Consider the following 26,398-nt stretch of genomic DNA (forward strand, 5'->3'; position numbering starts at 1 on the left):
TTACACAAAGGTGGAAGCATTCCATTTTCTTTCTCCACTAATGTGGGATGGAATTCACTTATTTTATTTTCTCCATTTTTTATTTTTGCTTATATTATGGTTTTGTCATACCTTGGTCAATTTACACAACATAATATGAATATGGACAAGTCCATTGCTGTATATAGTGTAATTGATAAATTTCCTTCTTCATGGAAAGATTACAAACATACTTTAAAACATCAAAAAGAGGAGATGTCTATGGTTAAATTGGGAAGTCATTTGTGTATTGAAGAATCTCTTCGATTACAAGAAAATGACAACAGTAAAGGGAAAATTGAATATGTGAAATTTGGACATCCCTTTGAACAATCTAGACAGCCTTCTGTTCGCATGATTGAAGATAAAAAGACTTGCAAAGACAAAGGAAAAGGGATCAAATGCAAGTTTATTTCTCACAATAAACCGAATAAGAAACATAAGGATTTGGTTTGTTGGAGATGTCACAAACCGGGACATCTGAAATGTGATTGTCGAGTCAAAATTTACAACAATGGTGCTGGAACTAGTGGGGTTGGGAACGGGTCAAAGACCCGGCTTCAAAAAATGAAGGTCAGTAAATTACTAATCTTAATAATTCGGTCAAGAATTATTGTTCACTAATTCCTCAATCCTTTTTTGTACAGGATGATGACAATGATTGGTGGGTTGACTCGGGTGTAACAAGTCACTATTGTAAAGATAGGTGTTGGTTCGAGAAATTTACACTGATAGATGATGGATCCTTTGTCAAGATGGGAGGTCATTCAAGTCAGCCTATATGTGGTGTTGGTGTTGTTAGTATGTCTTTTACTTTTGGAAAAACTATTAAATTAATAGATGTTGTGTATGTACCTAACCTTCATAAGAATCTAGTTAGTGACACTTGTTTAAATTTTGATGGATACAAGAAAGTGTATGAATCCAATAAGTATGTGTTATCTTAATGTGGTATGTTCATTGGTTTTGGTTATTATTGTAATAGAAATCGATTGTTTAAATTAAATATTGATCATAAAAATGTTTGAGTAGAGAATTCTATTTTTATAACATCTAACACACTACAAGTTAATAATTACTCTATGTTATGGCATGCTCGTTTAGGTCATGTAAATTATTGGAAAATCTATTATATGTCTAGAGATGGTTTGACTTCAACATTTGATTTAAATACAGAAATTTGTAAGACGTGTACGCTCACAAAAATTACAAGAAAACCTTTTCCAAAAGTTACAAGGAAATCTGAGATACTAGAACTTGTACATAGTGATTTATGTGACTCGGGTAATAAAAATTAGCTTGTTACTTTTATAGATGTGCTACTTGGTTTTTTTATGTGTATCTTCTAAATTCCAAAGATGAATCTTTGGATAAATTTAGAATTTATAAAACCAAGGTTGAATTGCAACTAGTTAGGTCAATAAAATGTCTAAGAACCACCGAGGAGGTGAGTATATGGATCGTCAATATTTTCAATCAGTTGGTATTATTCATGAAACAAGTGCTCCATCCACACCTCTGATGTGTGGGGGGAAAGAACGTGCTTTAAGTGTTTTATATCGTGTGTTTTACTTGTTTATATGTATTGAACATGGGTACTTTGACTGGCTTTATGTTTACAGGTACTCGGAGCATAAAAGTACTAATTTGGAGCATTTAGGATGGCAAGGAATTGAGTTACGGGTAAAAAGGAAGCAATCGGGGGAGTTAGGAAGTGATTCGTGTGCACTTAAAGTAAAGCGGGCCTATCCGGGGCTAGAAAATGAGTTACGGGACCAATAATATATGAATTTTGGGTTTCTCGACGAGACGCGTATGAAAATGGAATAAAAACTACCATAAGGCAGAAGTTCACTATCATAGCCTATGGTCCCATCGTAAGCTACGGTGGGCCACCGTAGGCTACGGTTTGGCCTGACAGGGAAAGTCAGTTTTTTGGTTTTTTTTCTTCCGTATTTAAGCCAGGTAAAGCCCTAGAACGATTATTCTTAATACTCTAGCCACCTTAGACTATTTTGGGGCTTGGATTCATCATTTTAACACCTTCTAATCACCAATTCTTCCATGGTTTCATCCTTCCAATCCATAATCGAGCTAATCATGATGCAGAGGTAAGGCTAAACCACTTGTGATCACTTCTGGTGTAGGGTTTACATATGAACTAATTATTTTTATGAACATTACATGTATTGGGATTTAGTTTTGATTAATCTTTTGGTTGGTTGAATCTATATGTTTATTGGAATCGATTAAACAACTGTTTTTCTGGGACTTTCGTTTATCATCAATTATTTGCTTTGTGTTCATCAACATTTAGGGTTAAGTTCTTATCGTCATTGAACCGCTTGTCATTAGTCATTGATAGATGCTTAGCTTCGTATTAATGAACTGGTAATTAGGTAGACCTTGTTCAGTTGTGTCAATTCTTCGGATTAAGTTCTATGAATTATCATAACCAAACTATTGTGTCTAGTAATCATTTATCTATTCTAATAAAAGAATCATGTCTATGCGATTTTCTAATTGGTATAAATTAACGTCAATCAGTTTATTGCATATCCCGAACCTGAAGCGTTGTCACTGTTTTCTCAAATTGCTTTACAACCAAATCAATATTCAAAGGGCTTGACATCATTTGTCCACCCTAGTATAATTAATTAAAATGCATTAAACTTAATTAACACTTTCCACTGATTCCCTGTAGATTCGACACCTTACTTGTCCTAGCTAGTAAAGGTAATTTATAAATGTTTTTGATTGACCTTTTGACATCGATCAACCTCAACAAAACGGTATTGCCAAACGTAAAAATAGAGTTTTGAAGGAAATGATCAACTCAATGCTTTGTTATTCTGGTTTAGGTAAGGGATTTGGGGGAGAAGCCTTGTAAAAATTCGTGTAACCCAGGCAATTAGGGTCGAATTGTTAATCTAGGAAAGTGATTTCATACACGATCTACTAAATAATCCATTCTTTTTCAATCTTTTCTTCAATCCTAACTTCTAATGGTAACATTAATGTGTCAGTTTGCTATTGTGGATATCTAATTATCTATGCCATGTTAACCATAAGGTAATTTTGTAAAGGAAAAGGTAAATGGGTCGTACCATTTATTTACATTTTATCTAAAAGTGTTTAACTAAAAATGGTAAAAATCATTCATAAGTTGCCAACTAAGACCATGTGTTGTTGTTGAAGTCGGCATGCGAATTCATCCAATCATATTGTGTCACGTTGCCAAGAAATGCTTAAAGCTTAGGTACTAACATATTAATACCTAATTTGCTGAAACCGATGATTCTATAATAAGACTGATTTTTATCTTATGATCAAACCTAGGTATAATTAAATACCTAATTCGCTAAGACCGATGACTCTGATACCAACCTGTCACACTCCGTCTTAGGGCCTAGAAGTGTGACTCTCAGTTGGTACCTGCTTTGTAAATATATCAAATTTATGGGTTTATTTTAGCGGAAGACTTTATTTAAAATAAAATATTAATTTATTTTGAAAACTTTTTCGGATAATAATTACCCGAGTGTACAATTTGAAATTCATATTTAAACCGTTTACCATATTTAAATAATTAAAAACTGAGCCATCTTCTTGTAGCGAGAATCTAGCTCCTTGAGTTACACTAATTCCTTGCTACTTGTGTTAAAACTATTTCCTGAAATGTGGGGAAAAACACGTCAGCGATACGCTGGTGTATTGTTGACTCTAAAAGTATTTAGACAACAATTATAATACAAATATAGTTTTTTTGACATTGCTTAGGAGAAATATTTCTATTTCCAGTATTTGTAACATTTTCTTACACACACACACACACAATTTCTCCGAGCCACGTAGCCCATATCGGAGAACTAGTTATGACCGTTTAACTCGCGGCCACGTAGCCTTCGAATGTTAGGTTAAACAATTATGTTTGGATCCAGACACATGTGTAATCGATCTGAGTTTCTTTATTTTCTAATTTGTATTATAATGTTTTGGAGATCACGTAATCTCATGTAAACATTTGACCAACTCTTTAATACAAACAATCCGTTTATCTTATATAAATCTGTTTTGACTCTTTGTAAAGGTTTAACGTATTCACCTATGATTGTCTGTCTGAATATTTGGTGATCTCATTTGAAAACCTTTATGAATGACTGATGATTAACCTATAATAAAATAGGCACATATATAAATACCAGGATCATTTCTTGATCCAGCTATAGACCTTTAGTCTAGTTTTGATAGCTTTAAACCTTGATCGATCATTGTTTGAATAAAATATTTATACATGTGATCTTTCTACTTGTTTATCAATTATATATTGAGTTTCTTCTTCATGAAGAAATTTCAATTTGATTATAACCATTGTATGCAAAATCTAATGTTTCTTAGTCATAAAGAAACATTAGTTTGACTATTTCTCTTGTGTATGAAGCTTTATGATTCTTAATTGTAAAGAAACTACATTTTGAACATATCCTTATGTATGTAAGATACGGTGTTTCTAAATGTTGAAGAAACAATATTCAACTATAACCTCTGTATGTGAATATTATATTTCTTAATCATAAAGAAATATTATTTTGACTATCTCCTTTGTATGTGAATGCTTACGTTTCTTAAGCATGATGAAACATTAGTTTGATCATAACTTCTATGAAAAGTTATATTATTGCTTAAATATGATCAAGGTTTGGGCTATACCCCCGACTATGGTCTAAGCCATATAATATAATAATGAAATGATGACTTAAGCAGAACCCCTACTTTACACGGGTATTTGGAGTTTATACGCCTAAGTTTGTTATGAGCAGCACCTCTATTCTCTATCGCGCATTGAGGCATAAACCGTCAGAACATTGAGGCTTGGCACATATTACAAGAACTGGCACGCTTCCCGAGGCAAGTCGTATGAAAGTAGTGTGTTTGGTGTGAGTAATAACATGCCGTAACCCTTTCTATTTATAGCTGATTTAAGGTTCCTTCACATAGCGCGAAGGACAAAAGGTTCTGCCGTTCGCGTCGCGCGAACCGTCCTAATTTTGCTGAGTCATCAGATATCTTCCTACTTGTCCACACGTGTCACACATCCATTATTGCTCCTTCTCGTAGCGCGCAGTAAAGGTGGACGAGTTCTTCGCGTAGCGCGAAGATGTTCAATGTCGGTTTATGTATTTTGTCTTTTGCGTAGCGCGAAGACCTTATACCTGATCCGTTCGCGTAGTGCGAAGGATCTAAATTCATAATTTTACTTTTAGTCCTTGTTTCCAAAAATACTAAAGTGGCCCTTATGTGGCTCGCGGCGATGCGAGCGTGCGAAGTGCGCCATCAAACGCTACATTACGCCCATCGCCCGAGTTCGTGTCTGAGTCCGAGTCCGTGTGCGTGCGCGTGCGGTGATTCGCACCGTCCGTTAAGACTAGGAGATTGGTTAGCCACATAAGAATATTACTATGGAAACTCTCTTCCTTATAAAGAGATTCAATTTTCTTCCTTCTTTCCATGTGGGATGAAAGTTATCTTTCCTATTTATACCCATGCGGAATGCTTCAATTTTCTTTCATCTTTCCATGTGGGATGGAATTTTCTTATTTCCTTAAAAATGAGATGTATTATTATGTTTTTTCTTATCTCTTTTTCCCATTACTTGTCTTGTGAATATTTTTAATCCTTCATCTTTCAAAGGTGACATTTTTAGCCCAAAATAAATATCGGATTTTCCGAGATGTTACAATGTAACCATGGATTTTGTGTTCAAGCTCCGACTACTCTAAGCCGCCACAACGGTATTTGGTTTATATTTGACCGGTTGACTAATCCACTCATTTCATTCCGATCAATGAAAAGTTCTTGATTGATCAGCTCGCCCAGATTTATGTTCAGCGTATCGTTTGCCGTCATGGGGTAACATTGCATATCATTTCCGATTGTGATAGCCGTTTTACTTCACATTTCGGAGCATCAATTCAAACCGCGTTAGGAACTCGATTGGATCTTAGCACAACCTATCATCCTCAACCCGATGGACAATCCGAGAGAACGATTCAAACGCTCGAAGACATGCTCAGGTCATATGCCATGTATTTTGGTGGAAACTGAATTCTCATCTTCACCTGATTTAGTTTCATACAATAACAGTTTTCATTCGAGTATCGGTATGGCTCCATTCGAAGCACTTTATGACCGTAAGTGCCCTATCTGTTGGAGTGAAATTAGTGAAACTCAAATCACTGGCCCGGAACTTGTTTAAGAGATTACCGATTGAATAGCTCAAATTAGACAAAATCTCTTGGCCGCTCGTAGCTGTCAAAAGATTTACGTTGATAATCAACGACGACCTCTCGAATTTAACGTCGGTGACTGTATTCTTCTCAAGGTATCCCTTTGGATAGGTGTGGTTCATTTCGGCAAGAAAGACAAACTATCTCCTCAATTTTTAGACCTTTCAAGATTTTCGAACGTGTCGGCGGTGTGGCATATACTCTCGAGATTCAGCAAGAACTTTCGACCATTCATCCGACGTTTAATGTTTCTAATCTAAAGAAATGTCTAGCTGAGGGAAGTCTCCATATACCACTCGATGAGGTGCGCATTGATGAAACAATGCACTTTGTTGAGAAACCAGTGAAAATCATGGATCGCAAAGACAAGGAAACCAAGCGTATCCGTATACCTTTGGTAAAGGTTCGTTGGGAATCCAAGCGTGGCGCTGAATTCACTTGGGAGCGGGAAGACCAAATGCGAACTAAGTATCCTCATCTTTTTTATACGGATTTTCTACTTAATTTCGGGACGAAATTCTCAAAAGTAGGGAATGCTGTGACATTCGTCATTTATATTTGTATTTGTATTTGTTAAACTGACCAGTTGTATCATTTCGATTTATTTTGTTTATCATTCATCAATAATATAATATTCCCGATTAATTAAGTTTATTGATCGTTCATTTTCTATTCGTGTTGAACTCCGAGATTTAAAGTTTTGTTAAGTTTAATCAATTTCCAAACCATACGGGTATAATACGAAAATTATCCAAGTTCTGTATTTTTTTTTCATTTTATAACATTTCAAAGTTCAAGGTTTAAAGCATAATTGTATTTTAATTCTATTTTAAACTAAATTGAAAGTTGAGGGGCTAGCGTGTAATATATTTAAATTAATATATTATAATATAATAAATATCAATCCCAGCCAGTCCCTTCCCCGTTCTCTCGTTTTTCCGGCCGGCAATTATTCCGGCGAAGCCGCATAACTTCCGGCAACCGTTTAAACCCTTCAATATCGCAAAATAATTCAATTAAAGCTCGTAATTACCATAGACCATAACGACAAACAATAATAAATGATATTAACTCACAATTAACAACGAATTTGGGTGTATTAATACCCGCCGGAATTTATTTAAAATGCCATTAATGACCATTAAACACAATACGCTCCAGTTGAGTCTATAAACAGGACGCAAATCATCAACTAAAACTGCCTGCAACCTCGAATTAAACTAAACACTCTCCATAATCAATAATTGGTTGTCCAAGATCGTTTTCCAGCCACCATCATTCTCTATCAATCCGTCAACATTTCAGGTAATTGTTATATGGTTTTTAATCATTTTTAGCCGATTAACAAAACCCCTAAACTAATTAGACCAAACACAAAACGGATTAATCAAATTGAAACCTATGGTTTTATAATGATAATGATGAACTGAGTGAGTGTATATATATATATAATCGTTTATGTAATGGTAACAACTACACATGTTGGTCCAGTGGTTAAGACATTAAGGTGTAGATCATAACACTCGGCTTCGAACCTGGGTCAACACTTTTTGTTTGTTTTATTTAAAATAAAACCCTATTTCTTTTATCATTTAACCAAATAAATTAATAAAAAATTATCAAATTAAATAAAATTATTTTAAACTAAATAAAATTAATTATAAATTATATATTATCATTTTTCACCTAAAAACTAACTTTCTTATTCGTTAAACCCGTTAATATTATTTTATAATCCCATTTCGTTAACTTTAATTCGTTAACATAATTGTTTTTCGAGATAAAATTACTATTAAAATCCCTGCTTCGTAAATAACATAATTCTCATATTAGTGTAAAGTTATTAATCAAATAATATTATAATAACGAAATGCTAGAAAATAATAAAATATAATAAAATAATGCATATTCTTAAGAATTAAATTATTTAATATTAATAATTCCGTTAGTTAGTATTTAACTTTTGTAATTTTCATTTATTTATAGTTCGTAAGGTTCAATCGTTTTGATTCATTGGACGCGCTTTCGGATTTTATTTATCGTTTAATCTTCAATTTCAAAGGTGAGTTTCTCACACTCCCTTTTTACTCTTTTAAACATTTTGGGGTAGCATATATATCCTAGAAAACCTTCAACTTTACTTAGCCTTATTGCTTCAAACTACAATTTACATCATGGACTTGTGTGTTTACATGATTATTTGCTAAAAACTTGCTTGTACGTGGTATTCTCAATAATTATGATCAAACGCCCCTTGCACTCAGGACCATTTTGTTATGAGTGGAAAATGGCCACATTATCCGAGTACATTAGTTGTTACCAATTAGAAAAGACCTTACTTGCTTGATTATCTGAGTACGTTGGTTGCCACGTGACCAACTGGAAAGGACCTTAGTTGCGCGATTACTACACATGTTCATGGATTTGTATGGTTTTCTATTATGTATAACAAAAACTTGTGTGAACTCACAAACTATTCATTTAGTTGACTTTATATATATATATATATATATAGGGTTAGGTTAAAATAAAAATCCACTTGAGTTGTAAAACTATAGAAACCCATTCTCAATCACATGTTTTTAATTAAAGTTTGAATCTTGTGGTTCACAATTAAAGTTAATAAAAAATGTAAACATAAATATAACTTTTTCTCTCTCTTGAAAACATATATAAAAATTAGTAAAAAAATGTTAAAAAATAGTAAAACAACTTTTTTTTTGATTTTTCGATGTTTTGTATTAAATGTAACAACATATATTACATGTGTAAAAAAAAACGATGTTACATTGGGTTTTCACGAGTTTTTACAACTCAAATGGGTTTTCATTTTATACTTCATCTCTCTCTATATATATATATATATATATGTGTATATATATATATGCTACAAGTATAATTATTAGAGGGTGATGTTATGAAAAAGACACTAAACTTAGGTCACAACAATAATTGGACAAGATGTTTTAAATTTTCTTTTATTAAATGTAATTTCTTTATTTTGAACTTGTGTACTTGAAGTTTGAATAAATTAATGATAATATTGTCATTTAATAGTGTCACATGTGTTTTGAGCAATATGCACGTCACACTCAGGCGTTTCCGCTTAAGCTAGGGTGTTACAATTCACCACGTTGTCATTCGCGCTCGCTGAATTCATCCATTCGCGAGCCAACCCATCAATTTTCTTTCTTTAGCCTAAGCGAGCAAACTCACCCGGGTCGCCGCAGCTGCTTGCGGCGAGGGTGTTGTGTATTCGTGGCCGACGTGTGTTGATACATCAAACGAGCGTCTCGGTCTTTATCTTATTATTATATTAGTTTATTATTATAAGGGAATTTTGGTAAAATAAGCCCATTCGCTCTAATGTAAGATACATTCGTTACCCCGTAACGAATGTATCACATTCGTATAATTGTAAGCTCATTTGTTAACCAAGATTAACGAATGTGGAGCCTTTCGTATGTTTTAATGTATAACGAATAAATGTCTCATTCGTTTAGCTTTAATGTAATAAATGACACATTCGTTAAGTGTTAACTTAACAAATGTGGTCATCCCCCTATATATACATGTAATTATCTTTTACGTAATAACAAGTATTCTGATAATCGTGTTACCCTGTTACTCTGCCCAAATCCTCTCAGAATACACACACAAACACACACTAAAGTAAATCATACATCCTAATCATATCTTCAAGCATGAACAATCACGATGTCATTATGATCTAGAACCGGCTCAAGCTAAAACAGGTTTTCTTAACGTGGCTCGCACCACTCGCTGAAGCCGGTCGCTCGTTTGCCATAACACATGGTCTAAAAAAATAAAAATAATCCATAATGTTACAATAAAAACAAAAAGTAAGGCTGTCAAAAGTCTATTCATCAAAAATAAAAAGCAAGGCCTTGAAAGTCTATTCATACTTTATCATCGCGACAAGATATCTGTATTACAACGTTGTATTGTTGTTTTTTAAAGGGAAAAATTCTAAAATAGGGATTTATAAAAGCAAACTAGTTTGAGGCCCGTATATTACACGGTTAATTGATAAAAATTTTTAGCTTTAACCATTAAATGAAATATAATCAACAAAAATGATCATATAATGTTAATAAAATTATAATTTACATTAAAATAACAGAAATTACATAACAAAGATTACACAAATATGTTGCAAATAAGTAAAACCTTCATTGTATACTACATTTGTGATTGTATTGGTCGGTATACGTTGTCTATCAAAAATCAAAATCTTTAGTCCATGTCTGCTTGTAACTCTTGATAAAGTAACAAATAGGTCTGCTTATAACTCTTCTGTGTGACAAATAAGGTTCTTAAAGTTCATTCCAACCCTAATAAATGATATTGTATCCATGAAAGCAACAAAAAAATATCCGTGCACATAAAATATCACACATTTTAATTAATTAATTAATATTATCTCATTTGAGATCATCTGCTAATGAATGAATCGGTTATAATTTATATTTAATAAAAATATTGAATTCATATATTGAAATGACTTAAAGAATAAGGACTACATATTGAAATGGGTTGAAAAAAGTGTGAGGATGGCTATGAGACTGACAAGTAACAAGATTATGTAGTTTTTTATTAGAGACGGCCGTGGGGATGAACGGCAATGGGAATTAGGGTTGGGTGTGTGTTATGAAAAGAAATGGACAGAATAATAAAATGATCCGGAAACTATTATTTAGTAGGGTTGACCCGAAATAAAAACCATTTATTGAATATGGGTTAAAAAAAGTGAGGAGTGATGAGAGCTTGACAAGTGACACAATGAAGTAGCCTTTTATTAGAGTGGTAAGATCTTAAGTTTTAGGTATCGAATTCAAACTAGTTTTATGTATTATAAACTAGTCGTGACGAGTAGATTATGTTAACACACGAGTAGTTTGCAAAGCCAATTAAAGCATGCCACGTGGCCATAAACTAACCATGACGAGCACGTTCACTGATTTTAGTCGCCAAGACTAAAGAAGTTGCATGCCTCGTAATCAGCGTCCGCGAGTATTGCATAAACGTTTAGTCGCGGCGAGTAGATTATAACTTTTCGAGACACGAGTAGTTTACTAAACTAACCAAGACGAGTTGTTTTTATTTACCAAATACATCGAATCGGTTAGTTTTAAAAGAAACTAACTGGACTGGTTAGTCTGAAAGCCCAATTAGTTATTATGAGTAGATCTTGGTCAACGACTAGTTCATCCGGTATATACGAGTAGTTTATTTTCAGTTAACTTGTCGCGACTAGTTTGACCTTACAATCTACTTGTGGCTTCTCATTTTAGCGGTAATCCGATTTATTTAAAAAATGTTTAAAAATATTATGTAATCCATTATTTTTATGTCATTTTTTTAAAAAAATTATTGTGTCATGTCCTTAATACGATTCTCTATTTTTATGTTATTTTTCCTAAAAAATATTATGTCATACACCCTTTTTTTGTGATCTCTTCTTTTTATATCATCTTTTATAAAAATTATTTTGTTATGTCCCCTATTTTTTGTGATTCCTTTCTTTTATGTTACTGTTTATAAAGATTATTATGTGATGCTCCTTATTTTTTGTGATCCCTTATATTAACAAACAAAAATATGAAAGCAGCACGATATTTTGTTAAAATTTAATACCTATTGATATTTATTAAAATATAATACCTCGTGTTATAAAAAGCCAATTATATATATTATTTTTGCAACTACCCATGAAAACAACAATAGCGTATATTACACGTTTATAATGCGGTGGTTAGGTATTATTATTTTATTATTTTTTTTGAACCATCATTTGGATCCACCAGATAATCTCCTTTTCATCCTTAGGAATAAATCTATCAATAGGTGAGAAAACCTCCTGGTCCAACTTAAGCCCCCATAATTTCATTTTGTCTCAAGTGAGACTTTAACCCTAACCCAAGAACACCCCCCTCCCCCTCATTGTCTTAATTAATTGAAGTCATTAGCAAAATTGTGAAAATAGAAATATAACAGATATAACAGGGCACGATTACCTTCAGTGTTAGACACGAATAAGACACCATAACTAATTGTGTCATTTTTTCCAAACATGAACCCAAACATGTTTAGAACCAGGTTAACACAAAACAACATGTTAAGTTACACGATACTAATACATATGTAGTGAATAAAAACTCCCTAAAGTTATTTTAATTAAATCATAAACACAAAATTCTTATAACATAAGAATCATATTAATTAAATTATAAACACATAATAAGTCTTATACCATAAGATTCTTTAACAAACTTGAAACAAAAATCCATAAATGTCTTTATTATACAAAACACACTTGAATAAAAATCAAGTCGTATATAATATTCATTATAACAATATAAAAGGTTATTAAAAGGTTACTAACAAGTTAATAACTGTACATATATTTTTTGTTAAAAAAAATAAAAATAGGTTATTAACAGGTTAACTGGTGTTTTAATCTATAAAGACACACGTATTTAAATAGGTCTTAAACATTTCGATCTGTTTAAGACACAAAACATGTTAAACTCAATGCCAAACACATTAATATTTGTTTCGTATCGTATTGTGTATTTGTGTAGCGTTAAGGGTCATGTCAGAAATTGTCATCCATAAATTAAAGATTTGATATAGTAGTATTACATTGCCGGCCATATTGGAAATAAGGTAGTATAGATAGAATTGAATGAAAAAAGAGGATGTGCTCTGGAAAATGTGTGTGCTTACATAGGTAAAGGAAATCCGTATAAACATCACATCTCATACTTTATATTATTCTTCATCTTAAAAATATGAAGGAAAACATAGTTTTTTCTTTTTTTTTTAACTTATTTTGGCATTCAGGTCTCATTCTTCATGCTCTAAAATATAAAATAGAGAGTTTATGTGCTAAAAGTAGTTATATAATTTATTAACTAAAATATGCTTATTCAGACACTAAGTAATAATTCTAGACTCTTAACTTAACTAAAACTATTAACTGGTAAGTGTACCTGCCGACTCTAGTACAGCTAAGTAAGTCCAAATATCCAACCCACAAGACTCTTTTAATTACGTAAACTAGCTAAATTAGACTAAACTACTTACACGACCATGTATTTTATAATTATTTTGAGGGGGGTCTACTAAATACTAATTTAACACGCTCATTTATCATTAAAATCAAAACGATTACAATAAAGTGGCAGGCAAACGAGCAACAAGCTGTGCCGCACCCCCTTTTGAATAGCAAAACCAATACTACTAAAAACAAAGCGTTGGGTCGTAGGAGACGACAAAGTACCATGAACGACACGGTGAACCCTGTTTAGAAAATTCACGGCCTCCGGGGCCAGAAACCCAAATGTATCAAAAGCAAAAGGGAGAAACACATGTTGATTTTCTAAACAGGCTTTCTCGTGTTTGGCAACTTTGCCCGATTCGGCCTTCAACGCAGCCTGACCCACAACAAATCCGCGGTCCCTGAGCCCGACAATAGGAGACACTCCTGTAAGGTCCACACAAGCGTGTTTCCCCCTGCCCACCCAAACACAAGAATATCAGCTGGTCGTAACGTGGACCTCGCTTCGAGCGGATCTGTAAGAAAGTTAACTGGGGCCTCCTTTTTTGCAGAAATCCCTGCCCGTTTAAGAATATCGCACAGGACATCCCTAACCAAATCATGCCTATATTTAAAACCGGGTAATTATTTGCAATGCACCGCATGGTCTCCAAAGGAATCCAAACAGACTTTGCGGCAAACTGGGCAAGGCTCATCAATCGGAAACATAGGGATCATTAACCGGTACTTAAGGATAGCCCGGTACTCCAACCCTGACATGTGTTGGCCTAATCCTTCAACAGGGATGACCGTTAGAAAATCCTGGGCCCGAGGAGCTCGAAGGCATTCAAACACCGCTTTTTGGCGAGAAGATAGATCAAACTTCGCTTCTAAACTCTGGACGATTCCACTAAATAAGGCACTCGCCAAAGCATGTTGGGCTTTAGGGGGGGCGGTGTCCTTATTAGAGAACCCGCTAAGATCAAAATCGGGAAGTGAAGTACGTAAACGATCCATCGCACACCCGTAATCAGTGTCCAACCCATCAATACCACATCCCCGAAGAATGTGGTCCTGCAAACTCCATGATTGTCTCTCGAAGCCACAAAAGCATATGTAGATACATCCCTGGCCGAACATAAATCCAACTCCCCAAAACGGGTCGGAAGAGATGCCAACCTCCATTGGAAATCCCCGAAGAACGCCCCCCGACAAACCAAGATGTCCTCAATCGCCCCTCGAAGGCCATTATCAAAAATAGAAACAGCTTCCTCCACGTACAAAGGTTGGCACGTTCTTAAGCCAAACAACAGCTTCGCGACCCCCATACTAATTTTAAATTAATTAAAACTAATTAATAAAACTAAAGATGATTCGACTTAGTACTTGGGCTTAATTCAGATGATGATGGAAAAACCACCTAGGCTAGAATTCCCAAAGTTTCAGTTATCAATTAATCAGAAAAATGCTTTCTTATGGAACGGGGATCATAAAATAATCACTTAAAGAAAACCCAAACAGGACCCTTGACCCTTCTCAGGAAGACACTTATGGATTCCTGTTAAGTTATTAAAAACATTAGTTTTAATAATAGACTTTCTTATGGTTATCCAATTAAATATTAACGAGTAGCTTTAAACCAAACCCTACCTTACAGCATGGAACTCAAAGATAGTTTAATAAATTCATTCAACTCAATAGACAAAGCTGAAAAATCAAATCTAGACGGACTCCTTACGAAGAACTAAATCTAGCAATCCTAATCACCAAAGAACTATCAAATAATCTATCACCTTACAGCTTTTTAGATTAGCAGCACACTTCTATTTATTTGACTAATAATATTGTTTCTATGGTTTTTATGCATATCAACCACAAACTAGTCAATAACACACAGTAAATGACCTAATAGAATCGTATTGTATGAGATAATCACCAAAGAAACTGTGAAACAATAAAACTCATCAAATAAAACCAAGCACACATATGCATTGAATAAATAATATCAAACTATTTACTGATTCATAAAACCCATAATGAAAAGCAAATTCCAATAAAAATCAAACATCAATGATGGTTCATCATAAAGCCTAGACAGTCTAATAAGATTAGCCTAGCATCTTAATATCAAACAAAACACGAAACATAGAATTCATGGTGAAAATTAGATAAATATGATAGATTAGGATGACAAAGCCCGTAGTCTTCGATCTTGTGTTGGTAGCTCTTCACCGTATGACTCTAGGCCTTCAAACGCTTCAAAAACTTTAATCCTCACTTGAATTTGCGACCTTAATAGCTCCGGTTCATCTCATCTACTCCAGGTTAAGGTTAATGACGTTTATATCGTGTTTAAAGGACCTAAACCCGAAATATTCTTGAAATTAAGCCTCTTCGCGCCACGCGACAAGGAATTGGACTTGGCCGCGCAGCGTGAGGAGAAAATAAGAGCTCCGCCCCGCGCGAAGAGACTCCTCTTGGGTGGCCGTGCAGGGTGGGGAGGAAAGGGTCTGATTCTTCATGCCGGTTGGGCTGGTTCTCTTCCTGGTTTGACTGATTCTTCATTTTAGCCCGTTTCCTTCTCATTTCTTCTTCTTTTCAACCATTTTTAATGACCAAAATCTACCAAACATTAAAAGGTTAGTAGTATACAAATTCTAAATGAAAACCAATTAAAAACTAATAAAATACTATATAAAAATACAAGAGGAACACATATATTTATCATGATGTCAAGAGTAATAGTAACTCTTCACTAATAAAGTGCTATTTTTCAGTATTCACCATTCTATATAATTATATGTGTGCATATCAAAGAGAAAATATAGTAAAATAAATATTTATGGGTTATTGTAAATAGAAATAAAGAAAGAGACGTGAGATGTTTTTAGATATAAATAAAATTTCGAGAAAACTGATGTTTAGTTAAAACACATAAATAGAGATGAAAAATAAGATGTGACTACTCTTAGTGGTGATTCCATTCTCTTTCCCAACCACTACCTCATAGTTATCATTGTTTCTTATATATTATTGACCTGTTTGTGCAACATAAATAAAACATATATTATTCTAACATATATTATTATTAAGAAAATTATACTATAAAATTAAGAATATTTGCTTTTTCTTTAATTCATGATATTGCTATATTTTTTCCTTTTTAAAGCCTTTGAAGTAGACGCATACAACGATGCTTTAGGGAATTTGTAATGACACGTTTAGCTTTAGTGTAGTCAACCAAGTATAACGTTTTCACTGTACATAATGTTTTTTTCATCTTCAAATTCGAATAGGGTGTGTTTAACGTTTTCACACACACACGGGTATATCCATACAAATTTATAGGTTTGATGTTTAATTGTTAAAAAGTGGGTACAAAGGTAACTTACCCCCAGATCTGTTAGTATGATTCTTACATGTGAATATATCCAAGCACATATGCAGGATTATGGAAACATTTTACTTGTAGTGCATCAATAAGTCGGTAATAAACGTTGAATAGTACGGTCTAAATCGCCATTCCACACTTGCAAACCATAGCCTACCTCAACCGCATTTAGCTTAGGAACAACCTCGCCCACTGACAGAAAATTTTCATGGTTGAACACTCTTCTATAACTAATCTTTTAAGATTTGGCCATTCAAAACTGTGATTCCCAGAGTGAAAACATGCAAGTTTTGGTAGTTTTATTAGCCTGACAGTGCGAAGATTAGGAAACACGAGTTTTTCAAGATAATCTTCTTTTATCTTTTCTAGAACCTTCTCGAGCAAACGACATTGACTTAAATTTAACTCTTCCAGATTATGCAGCCTTTGGAGCATACTCGAGGGTATAAGTTTAACTAAATTGTGCAATTTTAAACTTCTAGGATACTAAGAAAAACACTCATTCTTCAAAAATCTTCAAAACCTTTCCAATAAGGAAACTCAAAACACCCAAAAACATTGTCATATCATCACCTATTATGTAACATTTCGGATCTTTCGTATTCGTATTTATTTACCTGTTTCGGGAATGTAATTTGGATTTTGGTTTATTAATAAACTTACGCATTTATAAGTATTTGAAGGTGTATATTCAATTCATACCCTATATGCTACTCAAACTTGTCATTTATCGCTTAACACTTTTAAAAAGAGTAAAAAAGGACGTTCTAGGAAAACTGACCAAAATGAAAGCTGCAGATCCATCCCACACGACGCCACACACGACCAAGTGGCCTTACTTGGTCGCGTAGCGCTACCAAGTGACATGCAGATCAGATTTTTGGGAAAGTTCGGTTTTAATGCAAAATCGGTTATATTCGAACCAATTCCTGTGTTTTTAGCCCCAAGAAAACCCCTCTAGCCATGGTATACGTCCACATTCGTTTACCCCTTCTCCAAGAACGAATTTTGGCTTTTATTTCGTTCGATTTCGTCATTAAACGAGATCTCTTGCTTAAACGGGCTTTTGTCCAAATTTAGCATTATATTACGTTTTGTATATAAACGAGGCCATCAAGACCTTCACTTCACGCATGCAACCCCCCTACACTCTATAATAATCGGCCCTCTTGTGTTTTTGGTTGGAGTTTCTCAAGTTCTAGCAAGATTGTTTATCGGCTGACTTTTTAAAACTTAAGCATTTATTTTTGACCTCTTGATTTTTTATCCTTCTCTTCATCTTCAAGATAATTTGTCTTCTTTAATATTGTAGATTTATATCTATAGAACAAAAGCCCTCAATCTTTTTGCATATTGAGAGAGTCTCGGTGGTTAATTTGATCTCAACCTGTTTAAGGGTATTTTAGTAAAATCCATTGACTTATCAATTTCTTTATCTTCTGGTCGGAACTAGCTTTCGGTCCAGAAGACTTTTTTTTTTCTACATAAAATTTTGAGTGTACTGGTTAGAACCCGAATCCCGACTCGAAGTTCGAATTCTGAATAGTATCACCTCGTTTAAATCTTAAGAATCTCATAACTATAGTTTTACATATCCAATTAACCTGATTCCAATTGCGTTGTTCTCGGTTTTAATTATAGTTTATTGTCTCCAAGTTTCAGATTCATTTGGGTTAACTCATTCAGCAGGTTAAAAGTCCGGTTTCTCATTTTATTCTTATTATTCACTAAACCTCGCCTAATTAATAAGGTGAGAACTCGTTCCCCTCATATTTTACTGTTTTTTTGGGGACTTATGCATACCTACTCATATTATATATATTATCTATTATGAAACTAGCAAACTGTGAATATTGTGTGTAGATCGATTAAATGACTAATTGCTATTTACTTAGTTGTTTTATTTAATCGCATTCAAAGAGGTCCATCATAATCACATGATAGTATGATCGTACGACTGTCATAGTAGCCAAAGCCCGTTTGACTTGGCAATGGTCAATTGACACCGACTATTTACTCATGGTTTGATTGATTTATGCTCACAACATCAGCTTTGCTCATTTATTCATATATTATTATTGTATCAAAACTGGTGACTTTCTCACTCAACCTCGTGTTGACAACCTATATTATTTTGTACGTATATGAAGGTCATGTGATTTGAAGCTAAGATGAAGAATCATTTAGAGATACCCTAAGTTAATTTAATAAAAAGACTATTGTGTTTGGATTTATTATTTTTTTGAGATAGTTGGTTATTTTGGGTTTGTTTTATAATTTGCTTGAACATGGTGTATTTGATTGAATTTTGAATTTAATAAATAAATTAGATATTGTCATATTTAAATTGTATGATAGTACCTTGTGAGTTGTGAGCCAACGGTTCTCACCCCAACATTCTGTCGTAGGATAGGGTGTGACATTTTACATTTATTTTAGTTAACAATCTTTTATTTCATAGAATAGCAAAACTAGTCATTTATGTATGTACGTTTTTTCAATAGACGTTATTTAGCAAACTTAATGACATAAAACATCCTTTCTATTTGAAAAATCTATCACGTTTTATCCTTTGAGCATAACCCATCTAAGTTTTCTCTTTTAACTCTGGTCATTTTCTTGCACTTAAAGGGTAATTTTGTAAATTTATAAACTTATTTATTCAATAGTTAAAATAAAATCATAAATATATTTAAAATAAAACCTCTCTCTCTCCTCTCTTTCTTTCTTCTTCAACCCACCAATTTTCATCCTCATCTCCATTACACCTACACGTCTTTCTTCTTTCACAACAACCGGTCCTCCGGCCACCACCTCCATCGCCACCACCTGCACTACCCACACCAAACATGGCCACCTCTTATCACCACCAACATACTGCAATCTATAAACCAGTTTAAAATTATACAATCAAACCCCATCTCTTAATCACTCTCTCTCTCTCTACACCATCACCACCACCACACCTCCGCCATACTACTGTATAAACACCACTAGAGCCCCAACCAAAATATCTGCCACCAACGCCTCCGGTAACCACCATCGTTATCGGAGCAGGCGACCGCCGTCACAAAATTCAACATAAAAAGCTCAATATTTTCTCCATTAACAAATTAGAGATGAAAAATTAGAGTATCTAAAAAATCCCAAAATCAAAACATCAAATTTGTTCTCAACTTACTGGAATTTAGATATGATAAAATCCAAATCAAACCATCAAATCTGATAAGTATAGATGTGAAAAAATTATAGATGTAAGGGCGTTTTCGGTTTGTCTCCAATCCGCTACCACACATACGCTGCCGCCACCGGATTTCAAAACAAAAGCGACGAAAGGGTAAAGATTGACATAAATTAGGTTCTTTGTACAGAGTTTAGAGAGACAGATAAATTAAGAGAGAGGTTTCTATTTTCTTTATATATCTATTGTTTTAATTATAAAATAAATATATAAATTTATAAAACTACGTGACTTGCACATGACTATGTTTAACTAGAAAAGTTAACTAGGTTGGCGTCAAAATACATAACGTGATATAGTTTTTAAACATAAGAGATGATTTCTATCATTAAGTTTGCTAAAGGACTACGATTAAAAATATGTGCAAACATAAAGGACTAGTTTTGTCATTTAGTCCTTTTATTTTTATAAACTATATTGAATAACATTTATATGTTATTTGTTTTAAGGAAAATTTTAAAATTTAAATATTTTTTAAATAAAGAAAAAATATTTTTAAAAGAAAGAATAAGCTTTTTTAAAATAAGACCCAACCCTTGGTCCACCAACATTCCCTTTTTCTGCATGAACAAGTTTTTACAAGATTCTTGTATAAGAATATTGCATCCATGAAATTCCAAAAAAATTGTATCTCCAATGGTGTGATGGATTAGAACATCCACATAGGATGTAAAAACTCTTTAAAACCCCCTATTGGGGTTGCTCTAAGTTGGCTGAATGATTCAGCCACAGTTTTTGTATGCCATAGAGTATTCACACACTCAAGGTTGTCAATCTCTCCAAGCTTGGAAAACAAACTGTAAAGATATAGCGATTTAATTAGAATAGGTCGCTTCATAGTCAACAAAAAACGTTGTGATTCGGAAGATGTATATTACCTTTTCAACGAAGAACACTTTAGCGGAGTCTGCAAATGAAACAAATGACTCCATTTTAGAACAATTCACGATTCTTATTTCTTTAAAATAGGGCCACCTTAAATTAGACATCCTAGTACAAAATTGGACCAAATTTGGTAGATTATCATGCTCAATACTACATATCTGAGGGAGAATAATGCCATTTGGTGAGCTTGTGAGTGTTTAAGGGAGATGTTAAAGAGTGTAGGATTACATATGTTCATTGAATATCAATAAAACTAGGTAACAAAAACCATTGCATTGCGGATAATTTCAAAATTCTTCATAGAAGTAAGTTCAACTTGAAACAACTCAGCAAACAACGTCCCTGGCTGTTACCAACGAAACATATAAAAAGAGTCATTCCCAAATGAATCTGTTGACCGGCTCTTGCTGAGCAAGGACATGACCAAGTATGGCGCGGTTTGCCCACTGTCAGGCCACATATGTAAGGATCCAGAAAAAACATGTATTACGGCCTAAGAGCCGGCGATTACTTTATTCTTTAGAGTTTTGGGGAATTTTCTTTCCTGTGTAAAGCGTTGACTCGTTTAATAGTTTAAGCGTACAGCGTAGTCGTGCAGAAAATGGTTGAGCGTATTCACCTTATGTTTGACAGTTAGCAACTAATTATCTTTAATCCTGTTTGATTATATCTCGGACATATAATTCGAAATAGTAAGTGCATATATTATATATTCCTAAATTTATTACAAGAAATTTTTATTTTTGGATGAAATGAAAAGTAATTAAGCATAGTTAAGACATAAACGTGAAAAGAAATATATAATTATCATTATGATTTAATAATATCACTTTCAGGGTTCTAATTCATTGATAAAATCTGAGGCATTCAACTCAATATCGATGTCATCAATTTTATATCATCAATTTTGTCGATATGATTCACTTCCTTTTCCTTTTCTCTAAGAGATGCTTGATATAATTCACATAGATGTGAAGGTGTTCGACTAGTCTTTGTCCAATGATTAGTACTTCCACATCCTAAAACATGAGTCTCCATCATTCTGGGACGTACCAGCATCATTTTTAAATTTGTTTTGCTGGTTAGCGTGGTAATTATTAGCTCTTTGGCTACGACCACAACCACGACCGTGTCCACATCCACGATTATTATTCCATTTAAGTGAGTGGTTGCGACCACTAAAATGGGTTTTATTGAAATAGTTTCGGGCACGCCCATGGCCTCGTCCACGGCCTTGTTCCCATTTACGTCCAGAATTCTTATGATCATTATTTTAAGCAATATTTGCTTCTGGTATGGCTAATGATCCTGTGGGACGAGCTTGATGGTTTTTCATTAATAGCTCATTATTTTTCTCTGCTATGATGAGATTTTTATTCATATCAGAGTATGTTTGGAAATTTTGCAACCGTAATTGTTGTTGCAAAATTATATTTGATGCATGAAAAATAGAGTAAGTTTTTTCTAACTTATCTCCCTCAGACATAATTTGTCCACAAAATTCAAGCCTTGAACATATTTAATAGAGCAGATATGTAATCATTCACTTTTTTAAAATCTTGGAACCTTAGATTATTCTATTCAGCTCTAGCAGGGAGTAATGAATCCCTTTGATTATCAAATCTGCTTTTTAATTCTTTCCATAAAATACTTGGATTATCATTAAGATATTCCAACTGAAGCATTTCATCAACATATTTAATCATTCACTTTTTTAAAATCTTGGAACCTTAAACATATTTAATAGAGCAGATATTTAATCATTCACTTTTTTTAAATCTTGGAACCTTAGATTATTCTATTCAGCTCTAGCAGGAGGGAGTAATGAATCCCTTTGGTGATCAAATCTGCTTTTTAATTCTTTTCATAAAACACTTGGATTATCATTAAGATACTCCAACTGAAGCATTTCACCAACTTCGATTATCTCCAGAACTTTTGAGAATAAAAAATTCAAACTTTGCAATATTCGTCATTTTATTACTAAAAACAAATTAGATAAATATTAGGATAATAATAATGAACTTTTTTATGATACATAAAGAATCATTAGTACATTAATAAAATTTAGTGAGCATAATAAAAGTTATAGTGATAGTAAGTAAAATTTAGAGAGTTATTAGTCCCATAATTAGTAAAAGTTTATAATAAGATGTCTTTTATATTTGTTTTGTTTTATCATTATAGTTATCTTTTTAATCATTATTAATGATATGTTTACCTTGTTTATGATTGAGGTCTTCTTACTTGGTTGATCTTCTTGATTAAGTCACAAGCGATTCATGCTGATAACGTGTTATAATATTACCACTAAATTATACAAGATTATCAATGTATTCTTTGAACTTGAAGATGACAAAAAACAAAATAATAGGAGATGTTTGGTTGAAAATCTTTCATTGTTACATGTAGTGGATATATATACACTTTATAATTACTATTTAGGGGACAAAGGTAATTAATTTGATTGAAAATCTTTCATCCATTAACATGGAAATGTTTTCATCCATTCACATGGATAACACGTTTAATTGCTTTATTATCATATAACATTTGTTTATCCCTAAATTAGCAATTGTTACTTGTTAGGGCCTTTTTCTTTCGGCGGGCCTAAGGGCCTTTTTCTTTTGACTTGGCTGACTGAGATATTTAAATCCTTAGGACCTATATGTCGGTACAGGGTGAATTCGTGTCACATTGATCATTAGTTGTACGTGTGCCTAAACCGTTTTGGGCGTTTATAGAATTATTTTTTGAATTGAGTGCCGGTGGCATAATGAACTTAACCCTGCCGACCAAATTCGTGTCGATTGCTCTGTCGTTGCGACGCAACGAGTTTCATTACCCAGTTACTATTATTCTTATTATTTTGTGAGGAGGCATGCTTAACGCCTCTTTGTTTATTATTATTATTATTTTTTTGGAATGGTGTTTATTTAACAATAAAAGATATAAAAGGCGGCATTAGGAGGCAAGAGTGGCTAATTAGATGCATGCTTAAAGCCTCATTGTCAAACGTGGAAGCTTTGTGCATTTTAAAAACTGGGAGCTAACTCACACATAGATCATCGAACCATCACGCGTTGCTTGGATATATAGGAACCGCGACCTGTCTCCGCCCACCAATCCACCATCATCATCTACTCATAGTCTCACAATACAAAACCTGATGATGGGGTTGATATCGCATTTTTATATATTTTTATTTGTTTTTCAATAGTACTAATTTGTGAATTGTGTTTTTTCTTTTCTCAGCGTGCTAGATGATCATAATCCATCCTACCGCGACTCTCACAAATTAGTGTTTGGATGCCAACACTACAAGAGGAACTGCAAACTTGTTGCTTCATGTTGCAACAAACTCTACACTTGCAGGCTTTGCCATGATTATGCAACCGATCACGTAATGAACAGGTACAGGTAGAATCTATCTTTTTTCTCTATAAACATAAAAATGAAATATTTTTTTCATAAACACTTAAGTTGCAGGAAGTCCACTACGATGATGATGTGCATGAAATGCTTGATAATACAACCTGTCGGTCCAGCATGCTCAACTGTTTCTTGTAACGGTCAATCCATGGCCAGATACTACTGTCCTATCTGCAAACTGTTTGCTAATGAAAGGTGATTAAATTACTAAATGCTTCTTATCTATTTTAATTTGTTATATCGTTGAGAACTGTGTCACCAGGAAAATCTACCACTGCCCATACTGTAACCTGTGCAGAGTGGGACAAGGTTTGGGGATTGACTATTGAGTCTATTTCCGTTGTATGGAATGCAATGCATGCTTGTCAATGTCACTTTCGGTGCATACCTGCGTTAAGGGGTGTCTTGAAGATAATTGCCTGGTGTGCCAGGAGTGCGTCTTCACGTCCACGACTCGTCTGAAAGTCTTACCGTCTGGTCATATAATGCATTCCTCATGTTTTCAGGCATTCACTTTATATCTTTGTTTTTATGTTTTTCTTCAATCATATATATATTGAGTCTTTGATCCGATCTAGACTGGATTAGATCCGTGTTGCTTCCCATACATTGTCACGACTATAATTGCCCGATATGGCGATACGCAGCAAGTCAATGGGGGATATGCAAGTGAGTTTGTTAGTAGCACACAGTTTCATATATCTATTTTTGAATTTATAGAAGAAGAAAATTCATAGGTATACTTTGTGATGCTGGATACAATGCTAGCTGAAGAGGAAATTCCAGAGGAGTATTTGGGCCAGTGGCGGATTCAGAAGTCTTTATGACGGGGGGCACAATTTTGTAGGGTCAAAATAGGTCGGGCCAAAAATGCGTTGGTTAAAATACTTATTTACTTGCGAATAAAAGCGCATGGCATTTATTGAATTTATGTTACTTGTTAACAAGAAATAGTTTATTAAACATAATAATTCACAAAAGTTACAAAAAGCTAGCATTTGTAAAACCAAACCAAAAAAAAAAAAGAAAAAAAAAACTCAACTGGTTAACCGAGCAACGAAACACGCTACCTATCTAGTCAACTTAGTTGGTTATGGTTAATGCATAATATAAAATGTTTAACTTTAAGGTCGATTAAAATTCAACAAACTATAGGCTTTTATTTGTAATTTTAAATGAAATAAAAGGTCTAATTATTACATGATATGGAGAATTAGTTGCGCCAACGTCTTTTTATTGGGATCTCAGTAGAAATTTAATTTTGTGTTCATAACTAAATTTTTACACTTTATAGAGTTTAAACCCATGGCTTTTTATTTCATACTTAAACTATTTTATCACCCTATTAAAATGAGAATGAGATTTTTAAAATTTTTTGTCTAATACTTGAATTATTATTATTATTATTATTATTATTATTATTATTATTATTATTTAAACAGTCTAATGAATAGCATGTTGTTAACTTGTTATTGACTTTTTTCTTAGAATATGCATACGCAAGTAAATAAACGAAATTAATCATATACAAATTAAAAGATTAAACATTCAAATAAGGAACAAAATTAAAGAGCATAAATCCTTTGTACTTTGTCGGACTTTCTTTCACTAGAAAAAATACAAATACTTATTAATTTATTATATTTGCATTTAGAAGGCCCAATAGATCAATTAAGTTATCTTCTCCGGGAAACTGCCGCTGTCAAGAAATTGCTCCGATCGTCCGATGATCAGAAATATAAGTACCCTCCTCTTGTTCCGCGGGACGGACGGTGGGCATTGTCTTCTACTTAGTGCTAGAACATAAAAAAATGTCTTAAAATTCGTTCACTGTAGACTTAGTACACACACAAACACTGCTATAAAATTGTATACTACATTATGCATATATATATATATATTGTTGGTTGTCGGATGAATATTCATTTCAAATATGATTGTTGTTTTCAGGACATCTTTTGCAATGACTGTGAGAAGAAAGGAACTGCACCGTTCCACTCATTGTATCATAAATGTGCTCGTTGTGGGTCATACAACACCCGGCTTATCTGATCGAATTGAAAATATACATTATTTGAATT

General features: G+C 33.5%; 1 pseudogene; it reads left to right on the plus strand.

Annotated features, from left to right (window-relative positions):
• The first annotated feature begins 141 nt into the window (after positions 1 to 141).
• Positions 142 to 26,396, plus strand: LOC143631759 (zinc finger protein BRUTUS-like At1g18910; annotated as a pseudogene).
• The last annotated feature ends 2 nt before the right edge of the window (positions 26,397 to 26,398 follow it).

The sequence above is a fragment of the Bidens hawaiensis genome, unplaced genomic scaffold, assembly GCF_021521415.1.
Source record: "Bidens hawaiensis isolate Kalapana, Puna unplaced genomic scaffold, B.hawaiensis_p1.1 tig00006251_1, whole genome shotgun sequence".
NCBI lineage: Eukaryota > Viridiplantae > Streptophyta > Magnoliopsida > Asterales > Asteraceae > Bidens > Bidens hawaiensis.